Below are 25226 nucleotides of genomic sequence, written 5' to 3'. Positions count from 1 at the left end.
TGTACCACTGAACTACAACCCCAGCCCTACTGTTGAGTTTTCAAAGTTCTTTACATATTCCAGATATTAACTCTTTGTCAGATACGTGGTTTGCAAATGTTTTCTCCCATTGTAGGATGTCTATGTATCCCTAAGGTCTTTCTTTCCTTTTTAATTTAATTTAATTTTTATTTTTTGGCACTGGGGATTGAATTCAGCTGTACTTCACCACTGAGCTACATCCCCAACCCATTTATTTATTTATTTTATTTTATTTTATTTTATTTTGAGACCATGCAGTATAGATCATGGATGTCAGGTGGGTTCTTTGTCACATAAATTCAAAGAATAAAATTCACAGACACAAGGATGGGAGCAAAGTAACAGGATTAATATTAGAGTGATAGAAAGAAAGCAGGGATCTCAAAGAGGGAGGGGTCCCAAGAGAGGGATACTGAAGAGTGGCTATGTTCTAGGGGTTCATATAGATCTACAGGTTTAAAGAAGCTAGCCCCCTACCCAATTCTGGGTAAGGCACTCAGTGTCCATGAACAGTTCACGTGCTCTTTGGTCCAATCAGTTTACCATGGTTCCCTTTTTGGATGAAGGTCCAGGTACCAGATGGCAGATGACTCACTATCAGTTTTTCCTGCTTACAAAGGAGTCACCCTGACCTTGATGAGGCCTGTTTTATGTGTTAGTTTCTCAGTCCTGCTGAACAGAGGCCTGACCTTGAAGGAGCCCCAGTTTCCTGCCTGTTCATTTATCTCTTTCTCCTATCTCTATAGGGTCTTGCTAAATTGCTTAGGACCTCATTAAATTGCTGAGGCTGGCCTTAAATTTATAATCCTCCTGCCTCAGTCTCAGGAGTCACTGGGTTACAGGCATATGCCACCATGCTCGGGACCCTCTTAACAGTCTGTCATAGAACGAAAGTTTTAAATTTTGATGTGGTCCAGTTTATCAGTTGTTTTCCTTTTATTGCTCATGCTTTTGCCATCCATTTTCCCTTGTGCTCATGCATTTACATATTGCCTATGTGAGCTATCTCTACTACAGAAAGCAGAGTTGAAACTCGCAATAGAAGTCCTATAGTCAAAAAAGCCCCACCCCCAAAATTTATTGAACAAAAAAGTTCGTCAGTACCTGGGTCATAGATGTGCTGTTTCCTGGCCTGGGGATGTGGTCAGTAGTTAAACGCCCCTGGGTTCAATCCCTGATACAAAAAAAAAAAAAAAAAAAAGAAAAGAAAAAAGAAAAGAAAAGAAAAAGAAAAGTGCTGTTTCTTGGAGCACAGGACATATAAAGTGCATTACCCAGGTGTGGTCTTGCCTACTAACATGCTATTGTCCATGTGCTCTCATATCCCATCCCTCTCCCCCAGCTTCTTGCTGTGACTTTTAAATTGATTTTAAATCACATGATGGGAGTGATCTGAGACTGAATTTCAAAAAGACCAAGTTCTTGCATGTTTTTTTAGCAAGCCTTACTGAGATATATTCAAACGCCATATAATTCATCCATTATGACTCACCAGTAGTAATGTCACATGCCTGTAATCACAGCAATTTGGGAGGCTGAGGCAGGAGGATCACAAGTTTGAGGCCAGCTTCAATTGTCTCAAAATAAAAAGTAAAAAGGACTATGGATTTAGCTCAGTGGTAAAGTATCCCTAGGTTCAATGTCCCGTACCACAAACAAATAAAGTGTACAACTCAATGGTTTTTGGTTTATGGTATTATACTTTTTTTTAAATGGTAGTTTTAGTGAAGTCAGGAGGAGGAGATAAGGCTGGGCAGATAGAGAAATGGGTCCCTGGGTGACTTCCTGGGCAGCAGAGCACAAATAGCTGCAGCATTTTGCTGAGAAACTTTCAAAAAGTTTATTTTTAAATTGGGATATACATGACCTGGAATTCACAGCCTCTTTAAAGAAGGAAAAATGCCTGATCAATAGTTAGATTGGACTAAAGGCTGTATGAATGCCTCATGGACATTGAGTGTCTTATGCAGGACTGGACCCAAGTCTGACTTTCTTAAACCTATAGATTCATATAAACCCCTAGATGACAGCCATACTTTGGCATCCATCTCAAGGGACCCCAGCCTCTGGGAACTCTGCTTTCTTTCTATTACTCTAATTAATCCTGTTACTTTGCTTTCATTCTTGTGTCCATGGATTTCATTCTTCAAATTCATGAGACAAAGAACCCACCTGACATCTACACTCTTTGTTACACTTTAACATGTACATTTTAATGTGGCATGTTTTAAAACATAAGTTCATTGTGTTAAATATCATATTTTAGGGATGTGATGCTGACAATCTTTTGACAAATGTTTCATATTTAATTCTTTCTCTATGCCTTTCACACTCAATGCTATCACTGAGGTAAATGAGAACAGAGTGTACAAAAGAAAATTGAAAGGGTAAAAAGGACAAAGATCAAGTCAAATATGAATAGAGATAATCATGTTTCAAATCTTATAATTAATTTAACATATACAGTCCACAGAAAAATGCTGGCAGCAATAGAACCATCCTGGATTAAATCAACTCTGTCCGGGATGAGAAAGTGACATTTAATAGAATTATTATTATTATAAGCATATCTTATTATTAAGATGAATGAAAATCATATTTTATCTGAGCTTCTGGACACATGCTGAGCAATTGCAAGAATGTTAAGTAAATAAAACTACCAGAAGCCTTCCAACCAGGTAATCCTCAATTAGATAAGAGTGTAATAGAAAAGATCAGTCTTTACAGAGCTATCAGTATTCGAAAACTAAATTCAATTTGACAAATGAAAGAGATTAAATTCAAAGGACAACATAGAACAAGGGCATAGCAATCAGGAGGTCTATTTGTACACCTAATTCATTCAGTAAGCCTGTGGAAAGTACTATAAATTCTCACTTCCAGATTGATGTTTTAAAAAGAAGAATCTTCAGTTCTCTATAACCGGTAAAAACAGCAAGGTAGGTCCACTTTGATAATAAAAGTCATATATGTGTTTTACCTAACATGCTAACTGTAAGAAAAATGCGGCTCAGTTCGGGTCCCAAGGCAGCTCAGACCCTTGAATCCAGGGGAGCAAGCACTCTGGGGTGCCCAGTCTGAGTCGCGGTCCAGCGACAACACCCAGAAAGCCACTCTGGACACAGGCACCTCACACCAGAGATTTTATTAGGCGGACGACCAGAGCAACTGCTAGGGGCTGGGAGAGAAAGAAAAGAGAGAGAAAATGGCGCTGGAGCTTTCCTAAGTAGTGGAATTTCCCGGGCTAACAAGGGACCAATGACTGAGAAGGGGGCTCGCAGGCTGACTAGTGGACCAATAGCTGGCTAGGATGTTCACAAACTGGGATCTAGGTTGTAAGATGGGAGGGGGAGAAATGGCTGCAGTGTAAAGGGTGGGAGCAACTTTATATTATAGTTGCTACTTATTACTATATCCCCAAGGCCTAGAACAGAACCTAGTGCAGAATATTGTTCAATAGATGCTTTATTGAATGAGTGAATGAACGAATGAATGAATTCTCAGTGTATTAGATTTTAAACCCACTTATAGCACTACCATGAATTTAATTGTGCCCCCCCATCCAAATTCAAATGTCAAAGCCTTGAACCCCAATGTGATGATATTTGGTGATGAGGCATTTGGAAAACAATTATGTTTACATAAAGTTATAAGAGTGGAGTACTCACAAAGGGATTAGCGCCCTTAAAGAAAAAAATCAGAGTTCCCAATCTCCCTTTCTCTTTCTCTCTCTCTCTCTCTCCCCACCCTTCCACAGATCCCACCATGAGAGGACACAGCAAGAAGGCATCTGTCTGTATACCAGGAAATGGGCCCTCACCAGGGAGCTGAATTAGCCAGCACCTTGATCTTGGACTTGTACCCTTCAGATAAGAAATTAATTCCCATCGTTTAAGCCACTTAGTCTATAATTGTGTTATGAGGGCCCAAGCTGACTAATGCAAGAACGGATCAAGACTTGTTTCTGATCATATCAAAAAGACCCAGGCAGTCTATTCAGTCTATCCTCAAACTAAATCATGATGCATTAAAATTAGAATTCTCTTAAGATACAACATTTCTTACCATACATGTGTTCAGATCTCTTTCTCACTAGGCACTGTGGCACATGCCTGTAAAACCAGTGACTCAGGAGACTGAGTCAGGAGGATCCAAGTTCAGGGTCACCCTCAGCAAATTCGTGAGGCCCTAAGCAACTTAGTGAGATTCTATCACAAAATAAAAAGTGCTGGGGATATACATCAGTATATTGCCCCTGGGTTAAATCCCAGTACTCCAAAAATAAAAAATAAAAAAGTCTGGGGATGTAGGTCAGTGATAAAGATTCCCTGGGTTCAATTCCCAGTACCCCTTCCCGAAAAAAATCTCTCTCTCCCAACTTCAAAATTTTTATTCAGTGACTTTACAGTTTAACATTTTATACTATATGAGGTGTAGCTTTTGAAAAGGGAGGATAAAAGAAATTTCTACTTCTAGATATTTAGAAGACTAATATTTCCCATTTGTGATCTTAAGGCATTTAGTCTATCTTATATATATTACATACTCCAATTGAGAATTTTATGCAAAAATTGCCTGTATTCATGCTGCTGACATTTAGATGACTGCTAGAGCTCTTATGGATCAGGAAAGATCAGTGTGTGTTATTCCTGAAAAAGAAGAAAAGAAAACAGATAAATTTGCAAATTTTGACTAACCGAGATAGAGCTTATAATTCATCACTTATTTGTTCATTCTGTCATCAGATATTTGATAAATGGCTACAGTGCTTCAGGCACTGAGCTAGGGCCTGGGTTACAAAAGTAGTAAGACTTCTTCCATCTCCTGAAGGCACTCACAGTCTAGTAGGGGAGAATAGATAAGGATAGCAACCATCACAGTACAGTGTGAAAGAAAAGTGTCCTGAAAAAAGAATGTATGATGAACTTAGCCATTTGGTTGGTTTAATTGATTAGCCATGATAACCCTAGAATCATTTTCATATGGGAACAAATGAACCAATTACAATACTTTACTTTTTCTAAAAAAGGATACATTTTATATTATTCCTTTGTTAGTACACATAATTTTTAAAATGAAAATTTATTACAGATAAAGTATGATCTCAAATGAACAACACAGTTTTTTTTTTTTCTTAGTACCAGGGTTTGAACCCAGGGGTGCTTAACCACTGAGCCATATCCCCATCGCTTTTTATATTTTTTACTTAGAGACAGGGTCTCATTGAGTTGCTTAGGGCCTTGCTAAATTGCTGAGGCTGGCTTTGAACTTGTCATCCTCCTGCCTCAACCTCCTGAGCTGCTGGGATTGCAGGCATGTGCCACTGTGCCCTGCTAACAACAAAGTTTTAAAACAGCTTTCTTGGAGCTGGGGTTGTGACTCAGTGGTACAGCACTCACCTAGCACATGAGAGGAACTGGGTTTAATTCCTAGTACCACATACAAATAAATAAGATAAAGGTATTGTGTCCATGTACAATTTAAAAAAAAAGAATGAAAGAAAAACAACTTTCTTGCCATATAACTCACATACAATAAAGTTTGCCTTTTAAAGTGTTGAACTCACTGATTTTTAGTAAATTCACGGGACTGTGTAATCATACCACTAAATCCAGAGTATTTTCATTCTTCTAAAAGAACCCCATATCATTAGCAGTTTCTCCCCATTTCTCTCTAAAAACTCCCTCTTATCCTTAAGCCACGACTAATCTATTTTCTGTCTGCTAAGCTAGACATTTCCCATGAATGGATCTTCAAAATATATAGCTTATATTTGGAATGCTGGGAATAGAACCAAGGGCCTCACATATACTAGGCAAGTGTTCTACCACTGAGCTACATCCTTGGCCCCCAAGTATGACCTATTTTGTCTGGCCTTTCATTTACTGAGAGGATATATGTGCTAGGTACTGTTATAGGTATTTTAGATTTAATAGCTTCTTTGGTCCTTATATAACTTAGATACTATTATCATCCCCAATTTATAAATGATGAAACTGAGAAATAGTCTTAATAGAGAAATTAAATAATTTGCCCTAGATTACACAGTTACTCATTGGCAGGACTAGGATTACAGCTAAAGTTTTTGGCTCCTGAATCCATGCATTCAATAATTTCATGAAAACTGCTATTAGTAAATCATATCAAATGCTCAAAGCATAGCTGTTAAAGCACAGCTGAAGGAGAAAATACTTAAAACCTATAATAAACTCTGTTGCATTTATTGCAATGGCATTGGCATAATAAAAGGAACCTGAGAAGTGTTAGCTTTTACAAGTTACTTACATTTGTTATGGAATTACTCAAAATAACCAAAATCACCTAATACAAATTCTAATGTAATAATATATATCACATTGAAGCATATTTCTTTGAGGAAAGGGTAGAAAACCACAGTAACTGAACCTCTGGGTGGGTGCCTATACTGGTTATTGATTGCTTTTTGTGTGTGAGTTGCTCTTCTTCCCCCATTGGTTACATGGACCATCATTGTGGATGGGCTGTGGCCCAAACACTCTTTCCAAAGCAAGTCAAGAGCCTCCAGCTATGAGCATAATATTCAATACTCCGAAGAGAGCCTGCATACAGCCCTGCAGCATACAGCCTTGCAGTGGGAACAAGTGCTATAAAGCTATGCACACTCTCATACTTTATACTTTCTAAGCTCTTATACTTAGAAAATCTTAATATATTCGTCTTAGGTATGCTGATTGACTGCACAACTGCCTCTGTTATTCATATCCTTCTGGTATAGGTTTTACGAATAGCACACCAAGCAATCTTTTGATCCTAACTTTGGTTAGTGCTCCTTTCCTATCCTATTCCCATGTAGCTCTAAGTTTTACAAGTAGTTAAGTTAGGTGACCACTAATACAGTGGCACTTGCTGTGATGAAAGTAGCTGTTGTGTTGCTACTGATAAGGTAATATGGTATTGTGACCAGAACTATGACTTACAATCAAAAAATCATAGTCCCGCCCCCCGCACCCACTTGCTCATTATCGTTCTCCCTCTCTCTCTCTCTCTTTCTCACACACACACATACACACACACACACACAAACACACACACTATAATTACCAAGAAGGAGTATAGGGTTCAGAGAATTAAGTAGTTGATATATAAGGAAATAAACAGATAATTCTGGCAAACGTGAGTTTGTACATTGAGAAGCATACCCACTTTAGTTACAAAAACAAAAATGAATAAACCATAGTAATCCAAAATGTATGTAAACACCACGGTAAAAATAGGAATGATTTAAATATCTTCAAGCTCAGAGTCAATAATACAAAGAAAAGAGTCTTAGGGAGTTTCAACATAATTAGTGGCGAGCTGTATTCAGAGCATCTTAGATAAATATGCCTCTGTGGGGACTGATTCTTTTTTTTTTTTTTTTTTTTTTTTTTTTTTTTGCGGTACTAGGGATCAAACTCAGAGCCTTGTGCTTGCAAGGCAAGCACTCTACAAGCTGAGCTATCTCCCCAGCCCCCTGATTCTTAAACAATGCTTTAGTCTGGGTACAGAGGTTGCTGCTGCTTTTTTGCTTAGAATAAGTAGAACTAGTTAGCTGCCTCATTTAGAAATTAAACTATTGGCATACATCATCTAGCAGCATGTTCTGTTTTTCCCCACAATTAATCAGAGGCAATCTTTTTAGTGTACAAAACAATATCTATAGACAGGCTAATAAGGAGTCTCAAAAATGGACACAAGGGGCTGCGGTTGTGGCTCAGTGGTAGAGCACTTGTCTAGCATAGGTGAGGCACTGGGTTCCATCCTCAGCACCACATAAAAACAGATAGATAAAATAAAGGTATTGTGTCCATCTACAACTAAAATTAATAATAATAATAAAAGAAGAAATACAAGCACACGAGTAAGGGGCAACAATTAATTTCTTTTTATTTATTTATTTATTTATTTTGGTACTGGGGAGTGAACTCAGGGGCAGTCAACCACTGAGCCACATCTGCAGCCCTTTTTTATATTTTATTTAGAGACAGAGTCTCCCTGAGTTGCTTAGGGGCTTGCTAAGTTGCTGAGGCTGGCTTTGAACTCATGATCTTCCTGCAACAACCTCCAGAGCTGTTGGGATTACACGCATGTGCCACTGTGCCCAGAACCAATTAATATTTGAGCAGCAGACACCATGTAAGAAACTTAGCAAAATCAATAAAAACAAAAACCGACATCTGAAGAAATAGTGAATGTAGCAAATGAAAAAGAACAAAATGTTTAATTAGTGTTCTCAGAAGGATGAGAGATTATCATACGTATAAACAAGAAAAATACTAATGTGAACCAGAACAAATTATATAGGTCTTGGAAACTACATAAATAAATAATAACCAAATAAAGAACACAATATTTATGAAATACAGGTAAATGTTATAATATTATATTATCACAGCATAGTAGAAGAGAAAAAATTGTACTATAAAATCAAACCAAAAACTTTTCACAGGATGGGACAGAAGGCAAAATAAATAGGAATTTTGAGAAAACAATAATAGAAATGAAGTTTAGATCTAGAATTTCTACATCCATGTAGCAGGAATTTCAAACAGAAAGAACGCAAAAAAGGAAATTAATAAACCAATAATAGAAAATAATTTCCCAGAAGTGATAAAAGATATTATTCTTCAGATGGTGAGACCATCAAGTGTTAAATAAGGTAAACAAAGAAAATTACATATAAATGTATTGAGATAAATTTCTGAACACATCAATGATTAGGGAAGAAAAGAATAAAAAAAAATCTCAAAGGCTTTTACAGAGGAGATATATAAGATAAAAGAAAATTCAGAAAGCAATCAAACCAGTAAAGTTTGCAGATAAATCCAAATAATTATAGATGAATAATGTCAAAATTGTTTTATATTTATTTGGAACTAAATTCCTAGGAGATCTCAACTTAGAAGAAAATTATAGTTGTTATAATTATTGCCTATACAAAGGAAGATAGATTTTAATAGATATTGAGAAATGTGTATGTGTGTGTGTGTGTGTGTGTGTGTTAAGGATACCAGTCAGATGCCTATAAAGAACATATTTACCTTTGAAATTCAAAAAAAATAATAAAGGAACAAAAATGATAATCCAAATAACAGGAAGAAAAGAAAAATGAAACAAGAAAAATGACAAACAGAAAAATTGAACATGACAGTAATACTGTTAGCACAAAAAGACTGGGCAGGACGCAAACCTCATGAGCCATCTCAGCTGTTTATTCAGGAATAGGTGTGCAGGGTTGGAATGGTGCCGGTGAACCCACTTTCCTGGTGGAAAAGGAGTCACTGAACAAAGAAAGGGACTGGGTTTATATAGGTTATTTTTGAGGGGTTGTCTAGTAAGCATATCAGTTTGGGCATTCAGGAAGCAGGTTTGTGAGAATTTAAAAGTTTGTTCTTACTGGGCAATATTTTTACTTGGAGAAGAATGGAGGATTTGGGGTCAGCATTCATTGTTTACCTCTCCCTTCAGGGTCCCATTGTATTGTCACTGGGAAATGATTTATTTGGGGAAGAATCAATGCTTTGGCTTCCTTTCTAGGGACTGTTGTGTCATTGGGGAGGAATGCACTGAGAACACTATCAATGTATGGTTTTCATTTTCACTCCCTTTTCTCAGGCCTCACTGTTTTAGGTTTTTTTTTTTTTTTCATTTTCCATATCTAATAAATACTACGTGCAAATATATCAGCAATTGAAATAAATGTTAATAGGTAAATTACCCTATTAATATAATTCTCTGAGAATAAAAAACTTCAAACATTTTATTATAATTTTAGTATTTCAAAAAAAGTCAAAAATTGTTTTAAAAATTCTGCTATAACTTTTAAAAATTTTTAATTTGTTCTTTTTAGTTATAGATGAGAGCAAAAATATATTTTGACATGTTTATATCTTATCTCATTAGGATCCCAGTCTTGTGGATGTACATGACGTTGAGATTCACTGTGGTGTATTCATACATGTACACAGGATTCTACTATAATTTTTAACCAGATTTCCAAATGATATAACCACTTTCATTTTCTCTCTGTCTCTAACTTTTTCTGAAGTATGTTAAAATAAGATGATTCTGAAACATCTCAGATGTCAGAAAGTAAAGATATTCTGAAATTATCCCTGGGAAGATAAGATACAGATAAGATTGTACTAGTCAACTTTCCATCACTATAAATGAAATATCTGAACCATTTCAATTGTGAAGAAAAAGGATCATTTTGTACACAGTGCTAGAGCTTCCAGTTCAAGATGGAGTAACCCTATTTCTTTGGGCCTTTGATGAGGCAGCATATAATGGAAGGAGGACATGGTGAGCAAACTGCTCACCTCATGAGTCAGAAGCAAAGAGAGAAAGGAAAAGAAAGAAACCAGGGCCCTACAATGCCTTTTGAGAGCATGCCCCCAATAACAAGAACCTCCCATTTAGGTCCTATTGCTTAAAGTTTCCTTCCCTCCCAATACTACCACTCTGCCTTTAATACATCAACCTTTGGGTGTCACTACATTATTCAAACAGCAAGATGCCTCTTACATAACCACGGTACAATTACCAAAGTCAGGAAGTTAACATCGATACTATATTATTATCTATTAAGTAGACCTGATTCAAATTGTACCATGTATCCAAGTAAAGTGATCCTTTGTAAAATTATCTAAAAGTTTCATTACATCATACTAATGAGATAGAAAGGAGAGAATGATATGATGGCAAAAAAATTGTGGTCCCTCTATAAGATTGTGACTTGCCCAAAATTATAGAGCTATTTAATTACAGACTAAGGCCCACAACCCATTTCCTAACAGACTTATAGTTTTGTTGTTTCATTCTATAACTATGCCAAAACAAGCAATTTGACATAGGTTATGAAAGGTACTAACTACTTTTCTCACTATTTGTAAAGAAAATTTCACCCATTGGAACACATCATTAAACACTAGGTTTAAAAAAAACTGAATGCAAAAAGCTTATTTTCTGCTATACTTTAAAAACCAAAAACAAGCTGAAATTTGTCATACAAAATGAAGATTTTAACAACGATGTTGAATTGAAGAATATTAATTTTGACTGTAATATAACCAGGCAATTTTAACAAATCATAATGTATACATCTGTATATTTTCCTAAGAGAAAAAAAGCATTTATTCCATGGATGCCATTATCACTTGCAAACCTTTTTCTCCTTTTTGAAATTGCTTTCTAAGCCAATTTATGAGTCACAGAAGAAAAATTAAAAAGAAAATTTATAGTCATACATCCTATACAACTGATGGGAAAAATTTTAATCAGTATGCAGCTAGTACTTATGGTTACAAAAGCTATACACATGAGAATTGATTCAATGAAAATGATTAAAGTGCACAATTAATTCTGAGTGAATTAGCAAACACCTAGACTAGGTCAGTGATAAATTGTGTTACAAGAAGTTGGCATTGAACCTGGCTGAGTAATGTGTTTAAGTAAAATTTTATGCTATGATGGTGGTTGGAAAGGGCAAGCAAACTATAAAAACCTACAGGCTGACCTTATTGAAATGAAAAATCCTGAAGGTGACCTGTAAAGCAAGTAGGATTAGTATTAATCTGTTGAACTTCCACTAATAACATCATACCAGAAATCAGAGAACAATGAATGGAGCGCTATAGTTAATCAACCTTAGAATGTAATCTTATTATTCTCATTGTGCTACATTTGTTTTATGGCTCACATGCTTCAAAGTATTTTTAATCTATAACAGAGCTACCACCCTAAGTCAGTTCCTTTGGGGGTGATGAAAGTGTACTGGAACAAGATAGAAACGATGGTGTGTATGACGTTGTGAAAGTACTGAATTTCACTGAATTGTAAAGTTTAAAATGATTAATTTTGTTATATGAATTTCACCTGATTTTTTTTTTTTTTTTTTTTTTTTGGTACTGGGAACTGGACCAAGGGATTTCTTGCCACTGAGCTACATCTCCAGCCCCATTTCTTTGTTTCTTTATTTATTTAGGGTACTGGAGATTGAACTCAGGGGCACTCAACTACTGAGCCACATCCCCAGCCCTATTTTGTATTTTATTTAAAGACAGGGTCTCACTGAGTTGCTTAGCACCTCGATGTTGCTGAGGCTGGCTTTGAACTCAAGCTCCTCCTGCCTCAGCCTCCCAAGTCATTGGGATTTATAGGCATGTACTACTGCACTCGGCTTACCTGAATTTTCTTAAAAAGCTACCACTTCTTGAACATCTGTTTCAGGTGCTTTGTTTGACTTTAGCATACATCATTTTACCCTTCCAGCAACCTGAGAGATAGATATTATTTGTATTTTTCAGGTGAAGAATCTGAATATCAGTGAGGTTAAGTGTTTTCTCCAAGGCAATATAGTAGAAAAAATTAGATTTTAAACCCAAATCTACCTGACTCTGACTCCTGGATTCAAACATTTACAGAAATCCTCAGAGGAGGTGGTCAGTCACTCAGATATAAATCCTGAAAGCAAATTAACTCAATATGAAAAGAAAAATGTGCCTGTTAAACCTTTCTTTGCCCAGTGTCATGTAAAAGAGTATTAATATGAGGACTGTTTGTGGAGAGGATTTACTTACTGCAACTGGGTTACTAAGTAATAATTTATTCATAAGGAACAAGAGCCCATTTATTGGTATAGAATATTAGGTCCAAAATGGACTGATAGGAAGGATGACTTCATACTGAGTGACTGAGCTTTTGAGTCCAGGAATCTTTGTTTTCCCTTCCCTGGCAGTTAGATGACTCTGAGTGTCTGGGCCAAGGCTGAGCCTGCCTGTCTAGGACAAGTGGCAGGAGCCATAATACTTAAAATGGAACTGATCATTATACCTGGCACCTCGCCTTTAGGAGCCAATTCTCTCTAAATGTCCAGTTCTTCAATTTCTCCTAAAACTTTAGTTCTCTCCTGCTTTTCAGTTATTTATCATGCCCAGTGGGAAAGGACTGTAACATCAGGAGTTCCCTTTAGGTTCTGTCATCTGACATATTATAATGTAATCTAAAAAATATTAACCTAACACTGTGAATTCAAGGAATAATTACTTTTTTATATTTCAATTCTGAATCTATTTTCTTAAATGAACAATACAGACATAAAGGATAGGCTATATTCTTAAATCTCTTGCAAGAGCTGGCCATGGTGGTGCACACCTGTAATCCCAGCAACTCAGGAGGCTAAGGCAGGAGGATCAGAAGTACAAGGCCAGCCTCAGCAACTTATCTAGACCTTAAGGAACTTAGGTAGAACCCTGTCTCAGAATAAAAAATAAAAACAGTTGGGGATGTAACTCAATGCCAAAGCACCTCTGGATTCAATCCTCAGAATAATAATAATAATAATAATAATAATAATAATACTCTCCTGCAAAGCAACACGGTTGAGCAGAAACTGTTTATTGAGAATCTCCCATATATTAAGCTTCATGTTAGGTACTTCATATGACTTCATCATAACAACAATATCTTCAAATAAATTGTGATCTCCATTTTACAGATAAAGAAATTGAGCTTCAGAGAAGATAAAGTCATGCATCACTGATTGAGTGACAGCCGTCTAGGCCTGGGGATACCTCTTCCTTCTGCATCCAGATTAAATTTCTAATAGAATGTCACACCTGGTAATTAGATGCCTTAGACTGAAGAAATTCATAATGGGGGACGATAAATAAATACAACAAAATTAACAATGGATTGACTGAAAAGACTGAGGTCAACCACTGCTTTTTAGTAGAATCATAGTATTCATAAGATGAGACTCCAGACTTTTTGTTGTTGTTTTTTACTGGGTATTAAACCCAGGGGCACTTCAGCACTGAGCTACACCTCTAGCCTTCTAGACTTTTGCTGTTGTTATTTGTGTGTTTTTTTTTGTTTTGTTTTTTGTGGTGCTGGTGATTGAACCCAGGGCTTTGTGCTTGCAAGGCAAACACTCTACCAACTGAGCTATATTCCCAGTCCTTGTTGTTGTTATTTTTAAAATGCTTTTATTAGTAGTTCATTATACTTAAATATAATAGCAGGGTTCATTTTGACAATCATACATGTATGGAATATAATTTGCTCCATTTCAGTTCCTAGTGCTTCCTCTTTTCTTCTCTTCCTCCTTCCTCTTTGTTCCCCTTCTATTCTACTGCTCTTCTTTCTACTTACTTATTATTTTTAACTTCTACTTACTTATTATGTGCTTTGTGAATACACATAAAGATGAAATTCACTGTGGTGTTGAATAAGAATAGTCAACGGTCAGCAATCAGAAATGACAGACCCCAAGTGAAGACTTGTTAAAATACATGGAACTTGATTTCAGTTCATGATCCTTCCTGTTCCCTCTCCTTTTTCCCTCCTGTCCTCCCTCCCCTTTCCCATTCTTCTTCCTCCACTAGACTTCCTTTTGGTCCATTAATTTATATTTGATTGGTTCTTCCTATCTATGCATAAAAGTGAAATTCCCTGTAGTATATTTATATATGCACATAACATTATGTTTTAAGAACTGACTCTAGGGTTGGGGATATAGCTCAGTTGGTAGAGTGCTTGCCTAGCATGCACAAGGCCCTGGGTTCAATCCCCAGCACCACAAAAAAAAAAAAAATATTCTGCATTTCCTCCCCTTACCCATCCCTCCATTCTGCCTCTTGATTTCCTTCTTATACATTACTGATTTTCCCTTTATCTTTATATTATCCTTTCCACTCCCTTTCCTTTATTTTATTCTACTTACCACATACGAGAGAAAACATTTGACCTTTGAGTTTCTGAGTTTGGCTTATTTCACTTAGCGTGATGTTCTCCATTGCCATCCATTTACCACCACCCCTTTTTATACCATCATTAGAGAAGTGTTGGGACTAATGACATGTTAACTAACTCAGGCTGACTCCTTACTCCCTGGCGGGTGAGCAAGATCAAGGCCTCAAAGGCGGCTTCAAAGGTTAATGACGATAAATTAGACCACCGTCAGGGATTGCTTAACAACAGTTCCGTGAACATGATCAGTTCGAGCTTGCCACATAGTCTTATGGGACTCTCGCCTGCGTGAACACCCCCCTGCCTTGCTGACCTTTAAGCTGATTGGTTCCCTCCTAGCCTCCACCCTACATAAAAGCTGTGTGACTTCCTCAATAAACGAGATTCCTGCTGTGACTGGTCTCCCCGATGTGTCTGATTGTCCTCCGATGTGTCTGATTGTCCTCCGCCCGGAGGGCTGCGTGCGGGCAATCAGTTGGCCCTACCTATTCCGGTCTGACCTTGTTGGGGAGTGTCCCCTTCCCTTGTCACTGGTCGAGAAGAGCAAGGGGGCTTAAGACCTGACAGAGAAGGGCCATTATGACCTACACATCTCACAAAAGGCTACACTTCCCAACACATTGCATTTGGGATTAAGTTTCAAACATGAATTTTGTAAATATTTCTCCCATTCATAGATTACTTTTTACTCTGTTGATTATTTCTTTTACTACACAGAAGTTTTTTTTGTTTTGTTTTGTTTTGTTTTGTTTTAGTTTGATGCAGTCCTCTCTATTTTTGCTGACTATATTTTTGGTGTCATATCTAAGAAATCTTTGCCAAATATAATATGTTATGGTTTTTCTCCCTATGTTTTCTTCCAGGAATTTTGTAGTTTCATGGTTAGGTCTTTAATCCTCTTTGAATTAATTTTTGTTTATGATATAAAATAAGGGTCCAACCTTATTCTTTTGCATGTGAATATCCAGTTTTCCTTGTTCCTTTATTTTTCTGTCTCAGTTCAAATGAAATGGTCTACTTGCTCTAATTCTCCTGATTCTGTGAGTCCCCAAATACCACTAATTCTAAAATTTGCATGTATTTTGCTAGGCTTCTAGTTTTTGCTTGTCATGTATTCCTTATAATTGCTTTCATTTTATTCCTTCTCCGTGTATTCAAAGTTCTGTATTGTGTAATTTTCTCCAATTCTCAATAGGTAGTAGGTATCATGACGACTTTAACAAACAATGGCATTTACATAAAGCATTCACAAATGGTTTTTGGATGACTAGGAAAAATGGATCTTGTGTATTATATATGCACTGGGAAAGAGCTACTAATCAGAAGCTACTGCTTAAATGGAGAAAACAGTAGTTAAGGCTTTGAACTTAATTGTTAAAATATAGAGTACTTTTCTTGTTAATTACTGACCCAGACATCAATCTATTATGTAAGCAAAGAACCAGGAAGCTACACCAGAGGTCAAGAAAGTTCTTGAATATTTTCTGCACAGACTAAATTATCTACTGTAACAGTGGTCCACTTTATACTTTGAATATAGCTCTTGCTGCTCTGCTACTCATTTTTTAACCTTATTTATTTTTTAATGTGGTGCTGAGGATTGAACCTGACACCTCAAATGTGCTAGGCAAGCACTCTACCACTGAGCCACAATTCCAGTCCTCCCACTCATTTTTAAAAGAAGCATGTATAGAAGAGATCACATGGTGAGACTAGAAGACAGAGAGATTTAGGGGCCAGGTTCACTATTTATTATAACATTCCATTCTTTTTTTATAACTTTATTTATTTATTTTTTATGCAGTGCTGAGGATTGAACCTGGTGCCTCACACTTATTAGGCAAGTGATCTACCACTGAGCCACAACTTAAACCCTGACAATCCATTCTTGTAGGCTCTAACCAGGATCTGAGAGAATTACATTATCCCCTTCTGAGGACAGTGCTCCCAATCCCAATGGCATAATCATCTGGCACTAGGCCTCACCTCTTAAAGGTTTCATCATCTTTTGGCATTGCCACACTGAGAACTATGTATTCAGCACTTGAATCTTTGGGGGGCACACTCAAACCATATCCAAACCCACAGAAACCATATATGTGAGAGTTCATTTCTGGACTTTCTGCTCTGTTCCAGTGGTCTGTATATCTGTTTTTACATCAGTACCATATTGTTTTTATTACTGTAACTTTGCTACGTGTTTTGAAGTCAGGATGTATAAGGCCTCCAGGTTTGTTTTTTCATGATTTTTGGCTGTACAATGTTCTCTGAGATTCCATATGAAGTTTAGAATTTTTTTCTATTTCTGCAATAAATAAGTGCCACTGGAATTGATAGAGATTGCACTGAGTCTGAAGATCACTTTGGGTAACATGGACATTTTAACAATATTAACTATTCAAAAATACCTGAACACAGGATGTCTTTTCATTCTTTTATTGTTCGTATGTCTCTAACTTCTTCCATTAATATTTTATAGTTTTTAGTGTACAAGTCCTTCAATTTCTTAGTCTATTCTAAGTTTTTTGGTTTTTTGGTGTTGTAAATGAGATTGCTTTCTATTTCCTTTTTAGATAGTTCATTAGTAACAAAAACAACTGATTTATGCATTTTGGTTTTTGTGAAGTTTTTTGGGGGGTAGGTACCAGTGATTGAACTCAGGGGCTCTTTAGCACTGAGTCACATCCCCAGTCCTATTTTTTGTATTTTATTTAGAGACAGAGTCTCACTGAGTTGCTTAGCACCTTGCTTGTTGGGGGCTGTGCCACGTTGGCGGCGCCGGGATGGTGCCTGATCACATCGGCAGCAAGGAGGTTAATTGACATAAGCATAGTCAGGTGATTTTCTCATCCACGCACACAACGTATGCACGTGTTCTCGAGCACTAATTGCCTGCTCAGAGCATCTCAGCTAATCTTTGCGTAAGAGGCGTGGCCCTGCTCTCCGCCTCCTGGAGGTGGTATAAGCGTAGGCGGAGCAAGACAGGGACACAGCAGCCATTAGCAGAAGAAAAGCAGTAGCAGAAGACACGCCACAGCAGCCATTAGCAAAAAAGCCAGAAGAAAGAACACAGCAGCGAGTAGGGGCAGCGGCGGAAGGCAGATTGCGGAACGGAGAACTGAGACGCATCACTAGGGCACCTTAGTTCACAGGATGCAGGACTTTAAGGCATGACAGGCTTCTCTCCTTCTAAGCTCTAAGAAAAGCCTGTCTTTCTTTCAAAGTTTCTCTCTTAAGCAAAGTTTCTTTCTCTCTGATAAGCAGGGTCTCTCTCTCCTCTCAAAGCAAGTAAACCTCATTTCCTCTATCCCCTATGAACAAGCAAGAAAGCAGTGCACTAAAGAGAAAGATAGAAGTGCCTCAGTTTCCACTCCACCACCCATAAGACCCGTGCAAGTTGTTGCTGCAGGCGGTGACAAATATCCACGGATTTTGGAACTGCAAAGAGCCAGCAACGTTTGCTGAGGGTAGCTTTGTACTCAAGCTCCTCCTGCCTCAGCCTCCTGAGCCACTGGGATTACAGGAATGCGCCACCATGCCTGGCTTGATTTTTGTGAAGTTTTGAGAGTTGTTTGTTTTTATGTGGTAATGGGGATTGAATTCAGGGATGTTCTGAGCTACATCCCCAATCCTTTTTATTTCTATTTTTATTTTAATTTTGAGACAGAGCCTTACCAAGTTGCCAGGCTGGCCTCGAACTTGTCATCCTCCTTCCTTAGCCTCAGGAGTTGATAGGATTACAGGCATGTGTCACCATGCTCAGCAGTTTTTTACATAAAAGATCACATCATATGTGAACAGAGATAATTTTACTTCTTTTTTTCCAATTTGGATAACTTATTTCTCTTTCTTATCCAGTTGCTCTAGCCAGGACTTCCAGTATTATATTGAAAAAAAAAAGTGTCAAATTGGCATCCTTGTCTTGTTCATGATGTTAGAGGAAAAAAAAGACTTTCAGGAGACATAAAGGATGTCACTATCACCAGTCAGACTTACCACCTCCCTTCCTCCAGGACCTCCAGCACCATGCCAGTTAAAGACCTTCAAGTAGTTCCACACTTTTGAACAAAGAGTAGAAGATGTGTATGTAACTCATCTGAAAGCAGCATTCCACCAAGATCCCAGTGATAATAGAATGATACAAAGGTGAGAAGCAGCACACGCCCTGGAAAAATCAAGTTCCTCATACCTAACCATGCCAATATGAGCAAGCTCATCAAGATAATTAGAAGACTCCCTCGTCCACCGCTGCCGCCTCCTTCTCCTGCTGCTCCTGGAGCTGCTTGTGTTCTTGTTTGGTGCAGACCTGGCACCTCTTGTGAAGCGGCAGCTGAGGAGACTCCAACGCTCACTCGCCAAGGCCGACGAAAAGCCCAAGGAAGGAGTCAAGACTGAGAACAAGGATCATATTAACTTGAAGGTGGTGGGGCAGGATGGTTCTGTGGTGCAGTGTAAGATGAAGAGGCAGACACCACTTAGTAGACTCATGAAAGCCTGTTGTGAACGACAGGTTTGTCAATGAGGCACGTCAGATTCCGATTTGATGGGCAGCCAATGAATGAAACAGACACACCTGCACAGCTGGAAATGGAGGATGAAGATACAATGGATGTGTTCCAGCAGAAGACAGGAGGTGTCTACTAAAAAGGGAACCTGCTACTTTACTTCAGAACTCTGTTCCTACAGACCAAGAATACGTTCTTCATTAGAAAACTACAATTTGGGGGGATTCAAGATGGCGGACTAGAGGGTGGCTGCGTTTCGTGTTGCTCCAAGACTCAGGACTCAAGAAGAGGAGATATAGAGAGCCTTGGGACCAACTCAAAGCAGCCGGGCGAGAGCCTCCCACTGGGCAGGCGTCCCAGACGGGGCAGGAGTCCTGGACGGGGCGGTAGCCCCAAAAGCAGGGATCTTTGCAAAGTAGAACGGCCGGCGAGGCGCCCCTCCCCCCGCCGGAGCAGTGATCGCAGACAGCTGGGAGCATTGGAGAGGGGGCTGCCCAGAGGAGAAGGAGAAATACGGGCTCGGCACGTCGCTTGGAATTGGATCAGCTGTGCCAGGGCTCCGGGCGGCTATCCGGAGGAGCAGCGTGGACTCAGGACTCAAGAAAAGGAGACATTGAGAGACTTGGGACCAACTCAAAGCAGCCGGGTGAGTGTTTCCCACTGGGCAGGCATCCCGGATGGGGCGGTAGCCCCGAAAGCAGGGATCTTTGCAAAGTAGAACTGCCGGCGAGGCGCCCCTCCCGCCGCCGGAGCAGTGATCGCAGACAGCTGGGAGCATTGGAGAGGTGGCTGTTCACCACAGCGCTTGGACTCGGCGCAACCCACCCGTGCTCTGGGAGGCTGCCCAAAGGAGAAGGTGCTTGGTGAGCTGTTTAGACTGAACGTGACCACCCCTGAACACAGAGGGCTGCCCAGAGGAGAAGGAGAAATACGGGCTCGGCACGTCGCTTGGAATTGGAGCAGCTGCGCCAGGGCTCTGGGCGGCTATCCGGTGGAACAGCGTGGTGAGTGGTTTGGTCCCAGAGCATCCGCTCCTGAACATAGGGGGGTTGTCTGGAGAAGGAGGAGGAGCGCGACGGGGTGCTTGGGCTCGAAGTGACTGCACCAGGGCTACGGGAGGCAGTCGGACAAGAAGGTGCATAGTGAGTTCTTGGGACTCGTGACGCACCAGATCTCTGGGTGACTGCCTGGTGGAGAAAGTGGTGCGTGGTGGGTCACTTGGTCTTAGAGCGACCGCACGGAACAACAGGTGGCTGCCAGAGGAAAAGGCGTGTGGCGGGTCACTGGGACTCGGAGCGATTGTAAGGGGCTCCAGGTGGCTGCTCAGAGGAGGGGCTGCATAGCCAGGCGAAAAGTGCAGAGCAGGGTCCTAGACGGCTTCTTGGTGGAAGGGCCCCACAGACAAACTGAGGGGCAGAGCGAAGGCTCCAGGACTGCAGGCAGCTTCTCTGAGGAGAGGCAGCTGAAGGAGATTCGTTTGCAAAGGGTGAGGCTTCCAGGCCCAGGAGGTAGGTCCGGGACCCTGGGAACATTGCAGAAGAAGGCTGCCCAGCCCAGGCGGTAGTTGTGAATTGAACGGAACCTCTGGGAGGAAAACCGACCAGCGAGACCTCCCCACCGGGTGACTCCTCCCTGTTGGGTGAGGTTCTCCCAAAAGGACTGTAAAATCAGAGACACAGGCCCAAACTGGTCTTGCATCAGCCCACAACCTACTTCCCTTCTGGATGACCATTCATCAGCAAGTGAAGGTACCTCTGCCCACTAGCAGGGAATATACCCCACCAGAAGGCCACCACCCCTAGGGAGTCAGCTCCCTTGTGGAGCACTGCATTATCAACTTCCTCCAAGATTTCAGGCTACTGAAGACTAAGAGGGGATATAATAGAAATCTTCAGGGATATTATAAGACAATAGAGGAAATCTGCAATATCACAGCGGTCAACTGATACCTGAACAATATGAGAAAACAAGGAAAGAAAATGCTGCAAACAAATCTAGATGTTACATCAATGAAACCCAACGACAGCATGGCAGAAGAAATGACAGAAAGGGAGTTCAGAATGTACATAATTAAAATGCTCAGGGAAGCAAATGACGAGATGCAAGAGCAAATGCAGGCACTGAATGATCGCACCAATCGACAGTTAAAAGAGCAAATACAGGAAGCAAAAGATCACTTCAATAAAGAGTTAGAGATATTGAAAAAAAATCAAACAGAAATCCTTGAAATGAAGGAAACAATAAACCAAATTAAGAACTCCATAGAAAGCATAACCAATAGAATAGAACACCTGGAAGACAGAACCTCAGACATTGAAGACAAAATATTTAACCTTGAAAACAAAGTTGAACAAACAGAGAAGATGGTAAGAAATCATGAACAGAATCTCCAAGAACTATGGGATATCATGAAGAGGCCAAATTTGAGAATTATTGGAATTGAGGAAGGCTTAGAGAAACAGACCAAAGGAATGAACAATCTATTCAATGAAATACTATCAGAAAATTTCCCAAATCTGAAGAATGAAATGGAAGATCAAGTACAAGAGGCTTATAGGACTCCAAATATACAAAATTACAACAGACCCACACCAAGGCACATTATAATGAAAATGCCCAACATACAAAATAAAGACAGAATTTTAAAGGCCGCAAGAGAGAGGAATCAAATTACATTCAGGGGGAAACCAATACGGATATCAGCAGATTTTTCAATCCAGACCCTAAAAGCTAGAAGGGCCTGGAACAACATTTTTCAAGCCCTGAAAGAAAATGGATGCCAACCAAGAATCTTATACCCAGCAAAACTTACCTTCAAATTTGATGATGAAATAAAATCCTTCCATGATAAACAAAAGCTAAAAGAATTTACAAAAAGAAAGCCAGCATTACAGAACATTCTCAGCAAAATATTCCATGAGGAAGAGATGAAAAACAAAGAAACAAATCAGCAATGGGAGGAACCATCCTAAAGGAATTGTCAAATAAAGGAAGAACCAAGTCGCCTCAAAATAAATAAATAAATAAATAAATAAATAAATAAATAAATAAATAAAATGAACCAAATGACCGGGAATACTAATCATATCTCAATAATAACCCTGAATATTAATGGCCTGAACTCATCAATCAAAAGACATAGACTGGCAGATTGGATCAAAAAGAAAGATCCAACAATATGTTGCCTGCAAGAGACTCACCTCGTAGAAAGAGATACACATAGACTAAAGGTGAAAAGATGGGGGAAAACATATCATGCACATGGACTCAGCAAAAAAGCTGGGGTATCCATCCTCATTTCAGATAAGGTGGACTTCAAATCAAAACTAGTCAAAAGGGATAAAGAAGGACATTACATACTGCTTAAGGGAACCATAAATCAGCAAGACATAACAATCATAAACATCTATGCCCCAAACAGTGGCTCATCCATGTATGTCAAACAAATCCTTCTCGATTTCAGAAACCAAATAGACCATAACACAATAATACTAGGTGATTTTAACACGCCTCTCTCACCACTGGACAGATCTTCCAAACAAAAATTGAACAAAGAAACCATAGATCTCAATAACACAATCAATAATTTAGACTTAACGGACATTTATAGAATATACCATCCAACCAAGAGCAAATACACTTTCTTCTCAGCAGCACATGGATCCTTCTCTAAAATAGACCATATATTATGCCACAAAGCTAATGTAAGCAAATACAAGAAGATAGAGACACTACCTTGTATTCTATCAGATCATAATGGTTTGAAGTTAGAAATAAATGAAAGAGTAAAAACCAGAAGCTACTCCAACACCTGGAGATTAAACAATATGCTATTACATGATGAATGGATAACAGAAGATATTAGGAAGGAAATTAAAAAATTCCTAGAGGTAAATGAGAACAAAGAAACATCATATCAAAATCTTTGGGACACTATGAAAGCAGTACTTAGAGGAAAATTTATTTCATGGAGCGCATTCAATAAAAGAAGTAAAAATCAACAAATAAACAACCTAACACTTCACCTCAAAGCCCTAGAAAAGAAGAACAGACCAACACCAAAAGTAGTAGAAGACAGGAAATAGTTAAACTCAGAGCTGAAATCAACGAAATTGAAACAAAAGAAACTATACAAAAAATTGACAAAATAAATAGTTGGTTCTTTGAAAAAATAAACAAAATTGATAAACCCTTTGCCACTCTAACAAAGAGAAGACGAGAGAAAACCCAAATCACCAAAATTCAGAATGAACAAGGAAATATCACAACAGACACGATTGAAATACAAAACATAATTAGAAGCTATTTTGAAAATCTATATTCTAACCAAATAGAAAATTTCGAAGACATCAACAGGTTTCTAGAGACATATGAATTGCCTAAATTGAACGAGGAGGACATACAAAATTTAAATAGATCAATTTCAAGTAATGAAGTAGAAGAGGTCATCAAAAGCCTACCAACAAAGAAAAGTCCAGGACCAGATGGGTTCTCAGCCGAGTTCTACAAAATCTTTAAAGAAGAGCTCATTCCAATACTTCTCAAAGTATTCCATGAAATAGAAGAGGAGGGTACCCTCCCAAACTCATTCTATGAAACCAATATTACCCTGATACCCAAGCCAGACAGAGATAAATCGAGGAAAGAAAATTTCAGACCGATATCATTAATGAACATTGATGCAAAAATTCTCAATAAAATTTTAGCAAATCGCATACAAAAATATATTAAAAAGATAGTGCACCACGATCAAGTGGGTTTTATCCCAGGGATGCAAGGTTGGTTCAACATCCGGAAATCAATAAATGTAATTCACCATATCAATAGACTTAAAGTCAAGAACCACATGATTATTTCAATAGATGCAGAAAAAGCATTTGATAAAATACAACACCCCTTCATGCTCAAAACACTAGAAAAAATAGGGATAGTGGGAACATTCCTTAACATTGTAAAGGCCATCTATGCTAATCCCATGGCTAATATCATTCTAAATGGTGAAAAACTGAAAGCATTCCCCCTAAAAACTGGAACAAGACAGGGATGCCCTCTTTCACCACTCCTATTCAATATCGTTCTTGAGACTCTAGCCAGAGCAATTAGACAGACCAAGGAAATTAAAGGAATACGAATAGGAAAAGAAGAACTCAAACTATCCCTATTTGCGGATGATATGATTATATACTTAGAGGAACCAGGAAATTCCACCAGAAAACTGTTAGAACTCATAAATGAATTCAGTAAAGTGGCAGGTTACAAGATCAATGCTCATAAATCCAATGCATTTTTATACATAAGTGAGGAAGCCTCAGAAAGAGAAATTATGAAAACTACCCCATTCACCACAGCATCGAAAAAAATAAAATACTTGGGAATCAATCTCACAAAAGAGGTAAAAGACCTCTACAATGAGAACTACAGAACACTAAAGAAAGAAATCAAAGAAAACCTTAGAAGATGGAAAGATCTCCCATGTTCTTGGATAGGCCGAATTAATATTGTCAAAATGGCCATACTACCAAAAGTGCTATACAGATTCAATGCAATCCCAATTAAAATCCCAATGACGTACCTTACAGAAATAGAGCAAGCAATCATGAAATTCATCTGGAAGAATAAGAAACCCAGAATAGCTAAAGCAATCCTTCGCAGGAAAAATGAAGCAGGGGGTATCGCAATACCCGAACTTCAACTTTATTACAAAGCAATAGTAACAAAGACGGCATGGTACTGGTACCAAAATAGACAGGTAGATCAATGGTACAGAATAGAGGACACGGACACAAACCCAAATAAATACAACTTTCTAATACTAGACAAAGGCGCCAAAAATATGCAATGGAGAAAAGATAGCCTCTTCAACAAATGGTGCTGGGAGAATTGGAAATCCATATGCAACAGAATGAAACTAAACCCATATCTCTCACCCTG

At 38.6% G+C, this 25226-nt stretch overlaps 1 pseudogene across 1 annotated transcript in view; it reads left to right on the top strand.

Moving 5' to 3' along the window:
* The window catches only part of LOC306651076 (small ubiquitin-related modifier 2-like), a 62195-nt pseudogene extending 42727 nt beyond the window's left edge, over positions 1 to 19468 (top strand). Inside the window, exon 2 of the transcript in view lies at positions 19095 to 19468. The product of the transcript in view is annotated as a small ubiquitin-related modifier 2-like (transcript). The remainder of the gene's footprint in view (positions 1 to 19094) is intronic.
* The last annotated feature ends 5758 nt before the right edge of the window (positions 19469 to 25226 follow it).

Source organism: Sciurus vulgaris, assembly GCF_902686455.1.
Source record: "Sciurus vulgaris genome assembly, chromosome: X".
Lineage (NCBI taxonomy): Eukaryota > Metazoa > Chordata > Mammalia > Rodentia > Sciuridae > Sciurus > Sciurus vulgaris.
This window is presented reverse-complemented; position numbering and strand designations above follow the sequence as displayed.